Below are 15,498 nucleotides of genomic sequence, written 5' to 3' on the forward strand. Positions count from 1 at the left end.
TATTCAGTGTGCACACAGCACATTTCAGCATTTGTGATCTCAAAAACATTTCATTAAATATCATTGCTATATGAATTCCAAAATATTAGAAGCATTTTCTTTAACAAGAGAGTACCCTTGAGAAATAGAATCCTTAAATTCCTTTAAAATCATTCTCCTTTGATGAATAAAGACCCCTAGACATGACCTCTTACTCTGTTCTTTGAACTAAAAGGAAAACAGACACATACACATGGAAACCCACGCATATACACATTGGAAACAGGAAATGCTTCGTTATTAACTAAAACTGATTAGGTCAAACCAGTATATTAGATAGCTACATAAGTATATCACATATTTCTCAGATATAAATGAAATACACTCTGCATTTTAAAAACATAGAGAATGTTGACACAGAGGCCAGAAGCACTTACCAGAAAGGACATACAGTATAAGGGAAAAGCTCTTGAACTGAAGACCTGGAGACCTTGGCTACAAACTTGTGTGTGACCATGGTAAACCAGTTAGCACTCTGAACCTCAGTAAAGGAGGGCTGAGCTCAGTAATATTTATGAGATTCCTTCCAACTTGAGTGTTGAAAGTTGACACCAAGAGCAATTCTAGATAACTACATTGGTTAGGCTTCTCCACGTTGTTTAGGGTCTAGGATGATTTTTTCTCTCCTCACTCCTTTCTACCCTTCTTTCCCACACTTCCTCTTTGTCACAATAATCTCCTGAGTGGTTATGATGTGCTTGCATGTTGCTAGGAGTGGTAATATGGCGGTGACAAAGACAGACAAGCTCCCTACCCTCATGCAGCTTGCATCAGGGAACTCAGAAAGTAAATGATGAGCACAGTAAAGTCTGTGAAGATTCTGTTAATCTCTGCCAGGATGGCACCCGCCACCTTGGAAAACTGAAGGTGATAGACTGTCTTAGTGAAAGCCAAGATAGGTCCCTGCTGGGTCATTTATGGTGGAGCTTAACTTCTAATTTGTGTCCTCTAACAGGGGAAAAGTTTGTGTTTCTAAACTGGAGCCTGGAAGGCAGAGGGTAGGGCATGCTCTAACAGGTACCTGTCACTCAATTCTCCAGTTCCATGATCTCTTTATTAATCTCTACTAGAGGGACAGATTGAGAGATCAGATGTCCTTCTGACTGGATCATGTAGCACTAAGAGACATATTTCCTGTTTGTCAGGGGAAGGCACTGAACACCTCCCCCAACTCTCCCCAACCACAGGATTCTCCATGGTAATGTTTGATGAGCTGGAGAGATGACTTTTAAACAACTTGAGTATGAAAAATTCCTCATGAAAGGAGGCTTTGTCTCCTTTGTTGATATTCAGAAGAGGGTGAGGATAAAATGGTTCTAGACACGGTTTGGAGAAATCTCCTGATGTGAAACTCGTGGAAATCTTCTGCCAACTGAAACTGGCCCTGATTCTTTCGTTCATATGCTAGGCAGCACCTTCAGGAGTCATTGCAACTCTGCTTATCCTCGTGAGAAGAGTCAGCATGCTACAGTTTCACTTGCTACACAAAGGGATCATCATAAATATTAAATGGATATTTGATAGGGATATTCATGTCCTTCATTTCATAATTCAGCCAGACATGCTAGTGAAGCAAAGTCTTCTGTGAGGATTAAATAAGTGATCAGTGTACAAGCTTAGCACAATTCTAGGCACATAATGAGTTTTAATTGTAGGAACTGATAGATACATAGGTTGTAGATACACTCCTGTATCATCTCATACTACAAAAAAATGTTCAAGTGATGTAATATCCTGGAAATAAACAGGCTTTATTTTTTAATTGAAACTGCATATTTCTATTATTTTATGATACTAGTCAAGTACTCTTATTTCAAAATACTGTTGCTTCCTCCACTTGTTATGAAGCCAGAAATTCAGCACTGGAGTTTTGATTGTTAGAGAATGGAAATTTTTCTGTTTCCATTTTTTTTTTTTTTTTTTTGGTGGGGGAATTCTTTGCAGGGGGAAAACTTCTAAGCTTTCTTCAGACAAATGCCTAATGAAATAGTTGCAAAGAACAAACTGAATAATTACTGAAAACAGACTTTGAATACAACTGTGATCCCAAGAAGGAAAATGGAAACTGTTTTCTGCTGAGAGACTGCCATATGTGAAAGCCATATTAGGCATTCTCACCTGATCTTGCATTTAAGTCATATAACATCCCTGTAAATAAATATAATCATGTCCATTTTAATAAATGAAGATATTATAACTCAGAGATCTCAAGTCTTAATCTTTAGTGTTTCTATGGTTGGGGCTAGAATTTAGGATCAGGTTTGCTTAATTTCAAAGTTTAATTTCTTTTCTAAACCGTCACAGGTAAGGGAAAGATTAGAGAGTAAGAAAAAGGATTAGATTGGAGTAGGAAGGCTCAAAAGGCAAAACTGGCATTTGCTTAGAACAAGTTTTGGCATAAAACAGAAATGAACAAAAGAGTCAGTTCACTTCAGTCACTCAGTCGTGTCCGACTCTTTGCGACCCCATGAATCACAGCACGCCAGGCCTCCCTGTCCATCACCAGCTCCCGGAGTTCACTCAAACTCATGTCCATCGAGTCGGTGATGCTGTCCAGCCATCTCATTTTCTGTCGTCCCCGTCTCCTCCTGCCCTCAATCCTTCCCAGCATCAGACTCTTTTCCAGTGAGTCAACTCGTCGCATGAGGTGGCCGAAGTATTGGAGTTTCAGCTTTAGCATCAGTCCTTCCAATGAACACCCAGGATTGATCTCCTTTAGAATGGACTGGTTGGATCTCCTTGCAGTCCAAGGGACTCTTAAGAGTCTTCTCCAGCACCACAGTTCAAAAGCATCAATTCTTCGGCGATCAGCTTTCTTCACAGTCCAACTCTCACATCCATACATGACCATGGGAAAAACTATAGCCTTTATCTTAGTCTGCTTTGGCTACCATAGCAAAACACCAAGACTGGTGACTTTAACAACTGATATTTATTTTCTTACAGTTCTGGAGGCTGGAAATCAAAAATCAGGGTGATGGCAAGATTGGTTTCTGGTGTGGCTTCTCTTACTGGAGAGAAGAGCTGCTTGCAGATGGCTGCCTTCTCTCTGTTCATCTGAATTGTGTGTAATATGGAGAGAGGGACAGTGACAGTGAGAGAAAGAGCAAGCTCCCTGGTGTCTCTTCTTATAAGGACACTAATGCTATAGGATCGGGGTCCCATCCTTATAACCTCATTTAACCTTGGGGCTTCAACATACGAATTTGAAGGGGGCACAATTCAGTCCATAGCGATATTTTTATCTGACTTAATGCTGTCTCTGTCTACCTTATTTTCATTCCCAGTATTTAATATGGTCCCCATAATAAAATGCAATTACTTATTTTGGATTAAATAGAAAATGAATGAATGAATAAAAGCAATTGGAGGGGCTTTCTTTCCAAGAAGCTTTAAGTATAATAGGGCTTTAAAAAACTTTCAATGGTTTAAATTTATTTAAAAATCTCCCAAGAGTTTCTACTAAATAACTTACTAGATATTTAGTTTTAATCTAGAACAGAGTTTCTCAACAGAGATACTATGAACATCATGGACCAGACACTTCTTTATTGTGGGGTCTATACCGTGTTTTGTTAAATGTTTAGCGGCATCCTTGCCCTCTACCCATGAGTTGCCATCACTGTCCTCTTGTCCCAATCATGACAATAAAAAGTCTCCAGGCATTGCCAGCTACCCCCAGGTGGGGGTGGCAAGTTCACTTGAGAACCACTGATCTAGATTCTAGACTGCAGAGTGCTATGAATTTTAGAAAAGCTTCCCAATTCTAAAACAGAGAAATCTACTTTCGCCTCATTGAGATGCACGATCCCTGGCGTCTTTCCTGTTTTCTCAATCTGTGGCTTTTTTCTTGACTTTACTTCTTTTACCTTTGTCTGTGACTCATGTTCGCTCACACAATTTCCTCCACCCTTCCGCTTCCCTTGACCACTTGCCCTTCTTTTGTTTCTCTCTTGATAATTTGTAGTCCTAAGAAATGCCTGCTCTCTGCTCCTGTTCCCAATTAGGTAAAGATCAGTTGAATAAGCTGCAAATATGGCATCTTAGATACAATTTCCCCTGGTTCTGCTACAAAAGTATGCTCTCCACCTCAGCCAGACAGTGACTTGCAGCTTGTTTCTAAACTTTCTAATGAGTTCTCCACTCTGAGGTCCTTTCATCACATGAAGCTACCTATAACTTTAATTAAAAGATCAAGACTCTCTGGTTTGACTGCTCTTATCAGCCGTTTCCTCATCAGGGAACTTCTCTTTATTTTCTCAGAAGGAAAGCCCATCCTCCACCCTAGAATGCTCTTTGTCTTCTTTCTTGTTACTGTTTCACATTTTGGCCTTCTCTCTGAGTTTCCTTGTCTTCACTTGCATCTTCAGTTTTTCCCATTCTATTTTTTTCTGTTCTTGAAAACTGGCTTAGATTTTTCCACTTTAAATTAAAAACAAAACAAACAAACAAAAAACCCTTTCCCGAACGCAGTAGTTCTCAATCAGGAGAAACTTAACCCCCGATGAACATTTGTCAATACCTTGATACAATTTTGGTTGTCACAAATGTGGAGATAAGTGCCATTAGTATCTAGTGGGTAGAAACCAAGGATGCTGTAAAACATCCTAAAAGAAATTACAGGATACTCTCCCATCACCTCCAACCCCTCTCTATCCCTGAAGACCTGTCTTGCTCCAGATGTCAACAGTTCTGTGGTTGAGGGAGCCTAACCAGACAACTCCCAGAGATATTACATCACTTCTGCTCTTTTACTTGGTAGCTTTTTAGAAGATTCATACCCATTTGCTGCTGTGCCTGCTCACTGCTCAATCACACTCACTTATTTCTTAATCCACTGAAATTGAACTACCTCCCATTAGTCATCAAGTCATTAAACCAAACGACCCCAGTCCAGCAGTTAACTTCCTAAGCCTTTCTGCTGAGAATGATGCTACTGAAATTGAGCAGGACCTTGTGGGGAGCCTTGGGATGGAAGCCTTTCTGGGTCCCCCATTTCTTGTTTTTAGGGAAGAAGTTCCAGCCTCTGTGTCCTTCCCTGAGTTCTAAAGGGCAGACTCAAATGGTTCCTAATCAGGGAAGGGATGCAGAGAGAAGGGAGGAGTAGTCAAGAATCAACACTGCAGCCTTGGTGCAGGCTTCTGGTTTTGCCACAAGAGAAACACTTAGCAATATTTTTTGAGCACTTCTGCAAAACTAAAACCCCAACAAATGGAAGATGAACTACTCAATGAAGCATTTTTCATTCCACAGAGAATTCCACAGGGAATGTCACAGTTGATAATGTCAAGAATCACAGCTCGTCAGGAGACCATCTGAGGCCACATTAAAGGAATGAAATCCCTGCATGTATGCCTGATCCTATCAACAACCCTACCCTTGAACTATTGCTATAAGACTCCTCATCAAATTTTCCCTGTGTTGGACACACAGTTTTTGAGGGCATGAGCCCACTGTGTCCCCCTTTGCCTGGTAAAACAATAGAGCTATACTTTTTTACTTCATTCACAACTCTTTTTGAGATCTGATTTGGCACAAAGAAGCCAAATTTTCAGCATCATTGTCATCTCAGTTTGTAGCTTGGAAAGTGAGGAAAGGATCAAGGGGTCAGCATCTCAGTGAGGCTACAAGAGATTTTCTATTTAGAATTGAGACGTTTTCTAAGATCTACAATACACTATGGTCTAGAATCTAGATCAGTGACTCTCAAAGGAATTTGTTAATATTCATTCCCACCTGGGGCAACTTGGCAATGTTCAGAGACAGTTTTTATTTTGATTGGGACAGGGTGGTATTGCTACTGGTATCTAATGGGTAGAAGTATCCTGCAGTCTTCTGCTTTCTCTCTCAGTCTTTGGACTCCTTCCTTGGCTCTGCCTTGTCTTTATCCTCCTGCAATCTGACTGATCTATTTCCATGAATTCTGCATTCTCCTCTTCCTCCTTCACTTTGTCTCATCTACCCTGTTAGTTTGTAAACTAATCAAGAGTATTTTAATCATTTTATCCATCTGGAATATTTTACAGGGTGTCGTGTTTGGAGGATGGCTCAATGAATATTTCCTTGCTTAAATTCAGATTAAATCATACATATGTCTATGTGTAAAGCAAAACAAAACAAACAGCGCTTAAGACTCAGGACAATTCCTTAAGCAAAATTTGGAGCTTTTCTATATCACAAGACATCAGTTCAGCTCAGTCGTTCAGTCATGTCCGACTCTTTGTGACCCCCATGGACTACAGAATGCCAGGCTTTCCTGTCCATCACCAACTCCCGGAGCTTGCTCAGACTCATGTCCATCGAGGTGGTGATGCCATCCAACCATCTCATTCTCTGTTGTTCCCTTCTCCTCCTGCTGTCAATCTTTCCCAGCATCAGGGTCTTTTCCAAAGAGTCAGCTCTTCATGTCAGGTGGCCAAACTATTGTCATATCACACATCACATGGCATATCTTTTCTAAATTGTTCTGTGATGGTAAAATAGACATGTGAGGAGCATCATAGAGAGGGTATAGGAGCTGGGAGCTTAGTTGCTGAAACTATGGCAAAGGAATTGTGTGTCCTCGATAAATCTGGTATCCTTCTTGGGCAAATTTCCTCAACTGTGAAATAAGAGACACTAGAGTGAATAAGTATCAAGATTCTTTCCAATTCAAGTTTTTATTATCCTGGTAGGAAAAGCATAAAACTGAATTCCTAATAAGACGATTTTAAATTCTAAACAAAACGACATTGTTGAGTTGACCTAGTTCATTAACATGCATCTATAGTTTTATGGATCAAACATGGTGTTTGCACATATGTATGTATATATTTATAAGAAATAGATGTGTGTGTGTATGTATGTGTGTCTATTTTTAACTTTCCATCATGCAAAATTCAGTAAATCCAGGTTTTATTCCTAGATCAAATGTTCCAGGAGAGTTCTAAGTGAGTTAAAAGAAGTTAATCATAAAAGCATAGGTTTAGCCTTAACTGCTGTGTCATAAATAATGACAATGTCATAAGAGGGAATTTAAAAAGCAATCAGAATTTATGTGGTTTTTCTTCTCACAAAGTACATGTTAAATTAATGAGTAAGCTTTGAAACCATACATACTTGATGATGATTTTATGTTACCTTGTGTTTTAAAGAATGGTTCCAAAAATCCTAGATTTATCACACTGCAGAAGCCCACAATGTTGCAATGCTGTCTTCAATTCAGTCACTTCATATTGAAATTTCACACACAATAATTGGCTGACCTTCACAGCTATGGCAGAAACTAATTAAAGCTGTAAGGCTGTGCTAGCAATGCTTTTGTGTGAAATGTGAAGTTTGGTGATAATGAAATCCAGGGTACAGATGTTATTGTCTTAGATAGACTGTGCCCTTGGTTCACACTAATGAAGAACAGCAATTATTAAACAAAAAGTATTTTTTACCCATTAATTATTTTGTGTTGTGATAGTAGAAATAAAAACACGGTGGCATCTCTCCTACCAGCATCTCCCCAAAGTAATTTTATGGAACTGTATCAGCTGACTTCTACATCATTAGCCATTCGGTTTCCACTTTCTTCTCCTACTGATCTTAGACCTTTGGGAGCCTCTAGCAAGGACTTGGCTGAGTTCAGAAAGCAAAGGGTAAAGGCCAAGCTAAAAATGGTTGCCCATAAAGATTTTTAGACAGCTGAAGGATTAAATAAATGAAGCTTTTTGGAAATAACTTTACACTCCAAACAGGGATGTCAGTAGAAATATGATGCTCTTCACAGCGTGGGTGTCTTGATAGACAAAGGTCACTACTGATATTGAGGTACAAGTAGAGAAATAAAGCAGGCCTGAGCTTTGGTTTTTGGTTGTTAGGAGATGAGTTTCTATTAATAGGTCAGTGTCACTTGCTGGACTCCCACCCGGTCAAGTATAACAAATCACAGATTTGCAACAATTGAAAAACACTAGAATAAAGAAAGGGCATATTGTGTAGTTAACTTTTACCTTTTCATGAGCTAATAATTGAGCCTGCTTCTCTTTATCCCTCTCCTCATTGAATTCAGGTCACTTAGGATTCATTAACAAGGCTGAGATGGGAGGGACATGAGTTATACACAATTTGGCCGGGACCCTATTTGGAAAGGAGATGGAACTTATTGACCCAAATGAAGTGTAACAATTACTTCTGCGATTTTCTCTGTTGTCCATGTCCCAGAATATCCATGTCCCCCACCATGGGCATCCTGAATCAATATCTAGGAGCTGTTAGACACTCAGACCCAGCAATGATGAGGATAGGAAAGGGCAGAAGAAGCATAGGAGGAGGTGGACATCGCTGCATCAAGTCACCTCAGACTGGGCAGAGAAACAAGATTAGTGCTTGGGAGGAAGAAGATTGATGGTCATGAAAATATTATGTGGCAGAAGATGTACAGGTTGGAAGAGATACCTTTACAACACATTAGGGTTCTTGATGATTATGTCACTTGTCAATAATCTGGCCCTGATGTAACAGAATATTCAGAAGGACTCTGACTGGATTTGAGGAGTAATTAATATAAGTAGTGATGGGCAGAATGACTGTTGAAACTACGTGTTGCTTCATTTGGGGGAAAGGGTAATAATTTCACTGGTATAAAGGATTCCTGTATATTGTTAGGGAGAAACATAGGTTTGCTTTGTTTCTGTAAAGAAGTTTAGTTGTATGCAGAAGGGTGCATATAGAAGCTGAGTAGCTAAAGGGAAAGACTGAAAGTTATTAGATTATTGTCTCTCAGCTTCAAATCCACCCTTCATTTTCCTGTTTTTGATAACAGAACACTTCTCCTTTGCAAGGTTGCATAATGTTAGAATAGCAGAGGGCACTGCAGGGACACTTGAAAGGGCTTCCTGGTTCTGTGTGTTCTCTACTTATTCCTGCATTGTAAGATAGACAGGAGCTTACAGGTCTCTAAAGTGCTCAGTACCAGCAACTTTCATCAGGGTGAGACTCTTGTGTAACTAGCTTCTCCCAGCACCCAAGAGGGCAACTTTGCATTGAGTCCCGCTAGTGCAGAAAACTTTGCCACCAGGTAGTGGGTGGTGATGACTCATTCTCCAAGGGGGACTGACTCTAAGTCTATGAAGAAAGAAGGGCTTCACTGGGTATCCTGCCTTAGCCCTAGAGGTAGCTGCTGCTCCTCATACCTGCTTTTTTGGTAAATCTCTTACCTTATTGCTAGTAGGTAATCTCCTCTTGCAGTTAATCATCTTTTTCATTAAGCTTTCCTTATTCAAATGATTGTGTGATTTCTGTCTTATTGGATCCAACTGATTCAATAATTCTCCCATCTTCAACCCAATAACTTACCTAAGAAGTAAATGAATTCCTTTTTTAACATGACTAATTGAGTCAAATATGAAAAGAATGCTGAGGAAGGAGGTGTTGGTAATAGAAGTAGTGTATGCGTGCTGAGTTGTTTCAGTCATGTCTGACTCTTTGCAACCCTATGGGCTGTAGCTTGTCAGGCTTCTCTCTCTGTCGCATTCTCCAGACAAGAATATTGGAGTGTGTTGCCATGCCCTCCTCCAGAAGATCTTCCCAACCCAGGGATCAAGCCCGCATCTCTTATGTCTCCTTGAATGGCTTCTTTACCACTAGCGCCACTAGGAAGCACAGTAGAAGTAGTAGAATATAGTAAAAGATAATTGAGGCAATTATCAGCTTTCAGAAGAAACAGTCATGAATTACAAAAGATTACAATCCCATGTACTTTTCAGTATAAAGAACAAAGCAAGAATGTACCAAAACCTTAACTTTAGCCTTTACCAAGTAAAGTACTAATTAGAAGGACTGAAAATGCAAAAGGTGATAATGCAGGCACACGGTCCCATGTCAAAATTATAGAGTATCAACTTGGAAATTACAAAAGTACTCTCATGTTAAATCCTTTGGGCCAAAACATAAAGAAACTACTTTGGAATGATGCTGGCTTACAATGTAGAAGGAAACATTAGGTCATCTTAACCTCAAGAACTTGTTTTTTTCCTATCATATTTATCTAGAATACATCTCTGATTCATTTATTTCAGGCAGCCTGCAGAGCATTGCTCTACTGTATAGACACCAGATCCAATCTACTTCCTTCTCTTTATAGCATAATCATCATTTTCCTCAGCAAATGTAACATTACGCACAACAGGATCAATAATGGAGAGGATGCAGTTAAACAGAACAGTAAAGAGACCTAGCTGGGTAACTAATGAGAGACAAGGCAGGGCAAAGGAAGCCCGCCCTTCCCCAGGGAGAGAAATTGCCCCCCAGGATATCAAACCGTGTTTATCCTCAGGCTTCTTGGCACATGGACCTATTGATTCCAGGAGTGGAGGCTTATGATGGTAGAGGCTGCCCTTGGGAATGGCATCTGGGGACAGCAATTTGGGCACAAAAGGAAGAGGGTAATAATTTGTTCAGTGAAAAATAAATGAGTTCCAGCACTCCTGACCAGGTGTCTTGTCTGATACTTGTATGCCAGGAGGGCCCCTTTGGCTTTAAAAAAAAAAAAAATAATGTCAAACTTTGTTTTGAGCCAGAGCCCTGGGGACAGCTAAACCTGAGTTGCTGCAAAGAACTGTTTTTTAACTAGAGCCTGAGCAAAGTGCTGCTAATAAAGCATCAGATGGTCTTTATGGTGGTTTTTCCCAGACAAGGCTGGCTTCTGAATGATGGGTCTTTGACATCTGTCTGTTTTTAGTGAAGTTTTACCTGTAAGGTCCTGTTTGTGTTGGAATCTTATTTGCCCCCATGAAGCAAATGTTGCTTTAAGTTGGAAGTAGAGAATAACAGTGACTGTGAAGTGAGTCCATCTGAATGTCTCTAGAATACCCAAGGAAAACAGTTTGAACTTCTATTTACTATTGTTATAGAGCATGAGTAAATTGCTCTCCTGCTCAACTACTGCAATAAAGTGTGTTGCTGGATGTCTCCCTAAAGCAGAAGTTCCTAACCAGGGTTGCTTTTGGGTGAGCACCCTCTTTCTGGATATTTGGATTGAGTAAGTCCTGGGGAAGGGAACGGAGAGAGGCATCTATATTTTGAACCAGTGTCCCAATTGGTTTTGATGCAGCTGCTCCAGGAACTATTATTTAGTAATCACTACACTTAATGATACAGATTTTTCAAAGACCTGATGTGATAAAAAGTTGAAAGTAGAAAAATTGGTGCTCTTGGGAACTTAACGACAAATTAGAAGGAGAACTGGCAATTTGGGGAGGTCTGTAATTAGCTAAAAAAATCAAGATGGAAGAGTTTAGACTGGATGTGGTATGGGCAGCAGAGTTTCTGGGAAACATCTGGCACAGAAAGAGTTCAGTACTGCCAGCACCATGTTATAAATCTTCAGAGAATGCACTATCATTGTGTCCTCTGTCAATGACATCTGCAGGAGTACAGCTGGATACTGTGTTCAGTAATCAACAAATCAGAAGCATCACCAATATGGTTCAATACACATCCTTCCTCATCATGGGCTCCAGGTCAGGGAAAGGTGAGTACTGTTGACCAAAAAGAATCTGACTGAAGAGGTAGGTGGCAAAGATGTTGAGGCTAATGAGGAATTATGAGAACAGTTCATCTTTATCACACTGCAATTTGAAGAATAAGAACCAATTTGCTATTCTTAGTTTCACATCAGGTAGAATTTGCTTGTGAAATGGTTTTGGAGGATATCTTTCATTTTCCCATTGCGGGGATTCACTTATATGAATTTATCCACACTCTTTTACCAGGAACCCATTAAAAATAACAGTGCAAAGTTGAGAGACTGGTGATGAATGTCAGTGAACAGCCAGGTAACAGGACAAAGATTACTGGTTCACATTGGAATCACACACATGATGATACCTTAGTACTGCCCCCTACACTACCAACATATATGACAGTTATCCTCATACATGCAAAATATTTATTGGCTCACTTTAAGGATAATGTGGAGGTTCCCTGGTGGCTCAGTGGTAAAGAATTTGCCTGCAATGCAGGAAATGCAGTTGACACAGTTTTGATCCCTGGGTTGGGAAGATGCCGTGGAGGAGGGGATGCAACCCACTCCAGTACTCTTGCCTGGAGAATCCCATGGACAGAGATGCCTGGCAGGCTATAGTCCATGGGTCACAAAGATTGGACATGAATGAAGCAACTGAGCATATATGTACAAGGATAACATATGTTCTATGCAAACTCATAAAATGTGAAATATACCACAATATACATCAATGACATGAACAATAGTTTTGTAGTTATACATCTCACATGCCCTGCCAAGCAATCTTTGGCAGTTAAAACATCTTTTACCATGATAATCAGATTTCTTTAGTCATGTTTATTGAAACTTAGCTCAAGAATCAGGGCTTCCCAGGTGGCACAGTGGTAAAAAATCCACCTGCCACTTCAGAGATGCAGGTGATGTAGGTCCCATCCCTGGGTCAGAGGGAAGATCCCCTGGAGTAGGAAATGGAAATCCACTCCAGTATTCTTGCCTGGAAAATTCCATGGATGGAAGAATCTGGTGGGCTACAGTCCATGGAATTGCAATGAGTCATACATGACTGAGTACACATGCACAGGTCAAAAATTACCTCCTAAATTATTCAGTTGAAACATAGTTTAATATTGCTTATTAATATGTATATAAGTTTAGATACATCTTAGGTCAAATATAGTTTTCAAGCAAAAGCAACCCAAATTAGTCAAACCTGATATATTATGTTTCCTTGATTCAAAGTGATCATTTGAAGTGATCATCCTTATTTTTTTCTTTTATTTTTTCATCCTCAAATCTTTTTAGGAAAAAAAAAAAGATAAGACTCCAAACATTAAATATACACATTGTTTATAAGAAATTTATTCACACTCACCTAGAACCAGACATCCTGGAATGTGAAGTCAAGTGGGTCTTAGGAAGTATCACTATGAACAAAGCTAGTGGAGGTGATGGAAATCCAGTTGAGCTATTTCAAATCATAAAAGATGATGCTGTGAAAGTGCTGCACTCAATATGCCAGCAAATTTGGAAAACTCAGCAGTGGCCACAGGACTGGAAAAGGTCAGTCTTCATTCCAATCCCAAAAAAAGGCAATGGCAAAGAATGCTCAAACTACCGCACAATTGCACTCATCTCACACGCTAGTAAAGTCATGCTCAAAATTCTCCAAGCCAGGCTTCAGCAATACGTGAACTTCCAGATGTTCAAGTTGGTTTTAGAAAGGGCAGAGGAACCAAAGATCAAACTGCCAACATCCGCTGGATCATCAAAAAAGCAAGAGAGTTCCAGAAAAACATCTACTTCTTCTTTATTGACTATGCCACAACCTTTGACTGTGTGGATCACAAGAAACTGGAAAATTCTGAAGTAGATGGGAATACCAGACCACCTGACCTGCCTCTTGAGAAAACTGTATGCAGGTCAGGAAGTATCAGTTAGAACTGGACATGGAACAACAGACGGGTTCCAGGTAGGAAAAGGAGTACGTCAAGGCTGTATATTGTCACCCTGCTTATTTAACTTATATGCAGAGTACATCATGAGAAGCACTGGGCTGGAAGAAGCACAGCTGGAATCAAGATTGCCAGGAGAAATATCAATAACCTCAGATATGCAGATGACACCACCCTTATGGCAGAAAGTGAAGAAGAACTAAAGCGCCTCTTGATGATAGTGAAAGAGAAGAGTGAAAAAGTTGGCTTGAAGCTCAACATTCAGTAAACTAAGATCATGTCACCGGTCCCATCACTTCATGGGAAATAGATGGGGAAACAGTGGAAACAGTGGCTAACTTTATTTTGGGGAGCTCCAAAATCACTGCAGATGGTGATTGCAGCCATGAAATTGAAAGACGCTTACTCCTTGGAAGGAAAGTTATGAACAACCTAGACGCATATTAAAAAGCAGAGACATTACTTTGCCAACCAAGGACCGTCTAGTCAAGGCTATGGTTTTTCCTGTGGTCATGTATGGATGTGAGAGTTGGACTATAAAGAACACAGCACTGAAGAATTGATGCTTTTGAACTGTGGTGTTGGAGAAGACTCTTGAGAATCCGTTGGACTGCAAGGAGATCCAACCAGTCCATCCTAAAGGAGATCAGTCCTGAGTGTTCATTGGAAGGACTGATGTTGAAGCTGAAACTCCAACACTTTGGCCACCTGATACTAAGAGCTGACTCATTTGCAAAGACCCTGATGCTGGGAAGAATTGACGGCAAGAGGAGAAGGGAATGACAGAGGAAGAGATGATTGGATGGCATCACCGATTCAATGGACATGGGTTTGGGTAAACTCCGGACAGGGAGGCCTGGTGTGCTGCGGTTCATGGGATCGCAAATAGTCGGACACAACTGAGCAACTGAACTGAACACTTAGGAAAGTTAAAATGCTAAAAAACAAAACAAACAAAAAAACCAAACTCCCCAAAATAAGATTTTTTAAAGCTGAAGGAAATGCAAGCTATTACCTAGTGGGTTCTTGCTATGCCTTGACATTGTATTATAAAGAAGACTAGGATATTTGGAGATATAATATGTTATTCATTATGTTTAAGAAATTCTACTAAGAATTCAACATCAATATACATTCCATTTTTAGGAAAAGAAGAGAATTGTTTAGAATACACATGTCAAAAGGAGGTCTTATCTTGACCTCATATTTCTCCACTGAAGATTGGAAATTTTGGGGGCAAATTGGCAGGACATGTGGATGTACTTAGAGGAGTCTGTGCATCAGGGGTAAAGGCATCTCTTAGGAAACTGAATGGTGAGCTATAGAAGTTTTATCCAATAGCATCAGGCTTGGGAGAGAAAAAGTAGCCTCCAGACCATCCCACATGGCTTTTTACTTAAGTTCCAGGCAGAGGGGACTGTGAGCAAATAAAAACAAAACAAACAAATTCAGAAGGATCTGCTTTTGGGCAAATATGTCAATTTACAGCTTATGTAAGAGAGTATAGCACAAGTGCGGAGAAGGCAATGGCGCCCCACTCCAGTACTCTTGCCTGGAACATCCCATGGATGGAGGAGCCTGGTAGGCTGCAGTCCATTGGGTTTCTTAAGTCGGACACGATTGAGCAACTTCACTTTCACTTTTCGCTTTAAGGCATTGGAGAAGGAAATGGCAACCCACTCCAGTGTTCTTGCCTGGAGGATCCCAAGGACAGGGGAGCCTGGTGGACTGCCGTCTATGGGGTCACACAAAGTTGGACACGACTGAAGTGACTTAGCAATAGCACAAGTGGGCTAGAAGTTCTAACAAGGTTAAAGCACATTCAAGTGCAAATACCAGGGCTTAAGCAAAAGCAGAATAAAATGTAGCTCAAAAGAGGAAAAAATGGGGAAGCGCTCATGTGTCATTTGTGTCACAGGCAGCAAAAAAGACAGAGACAAACTTGTGATACTGACAAGCATTCTTGGATTCTTTTTCTTTAATAATTAGCTAAGTTTATTATTTTTAAAAATT

The sequence above is a fragment of the Moschus berezovskii genome, chromosome 11 (genome assembly GCF_049115385.1).
Source record: "Moschus berezovskii isolate FMDL1 chromosome 11, NW_MosBer_1.0, whole genome shotgun sequence".
Lineage (NCBI taxonomy): Eukaryota > Metazoa > Chordata > Mammalia > Artiodactyla > Moschidae > Moschus > Moschus berezovskii.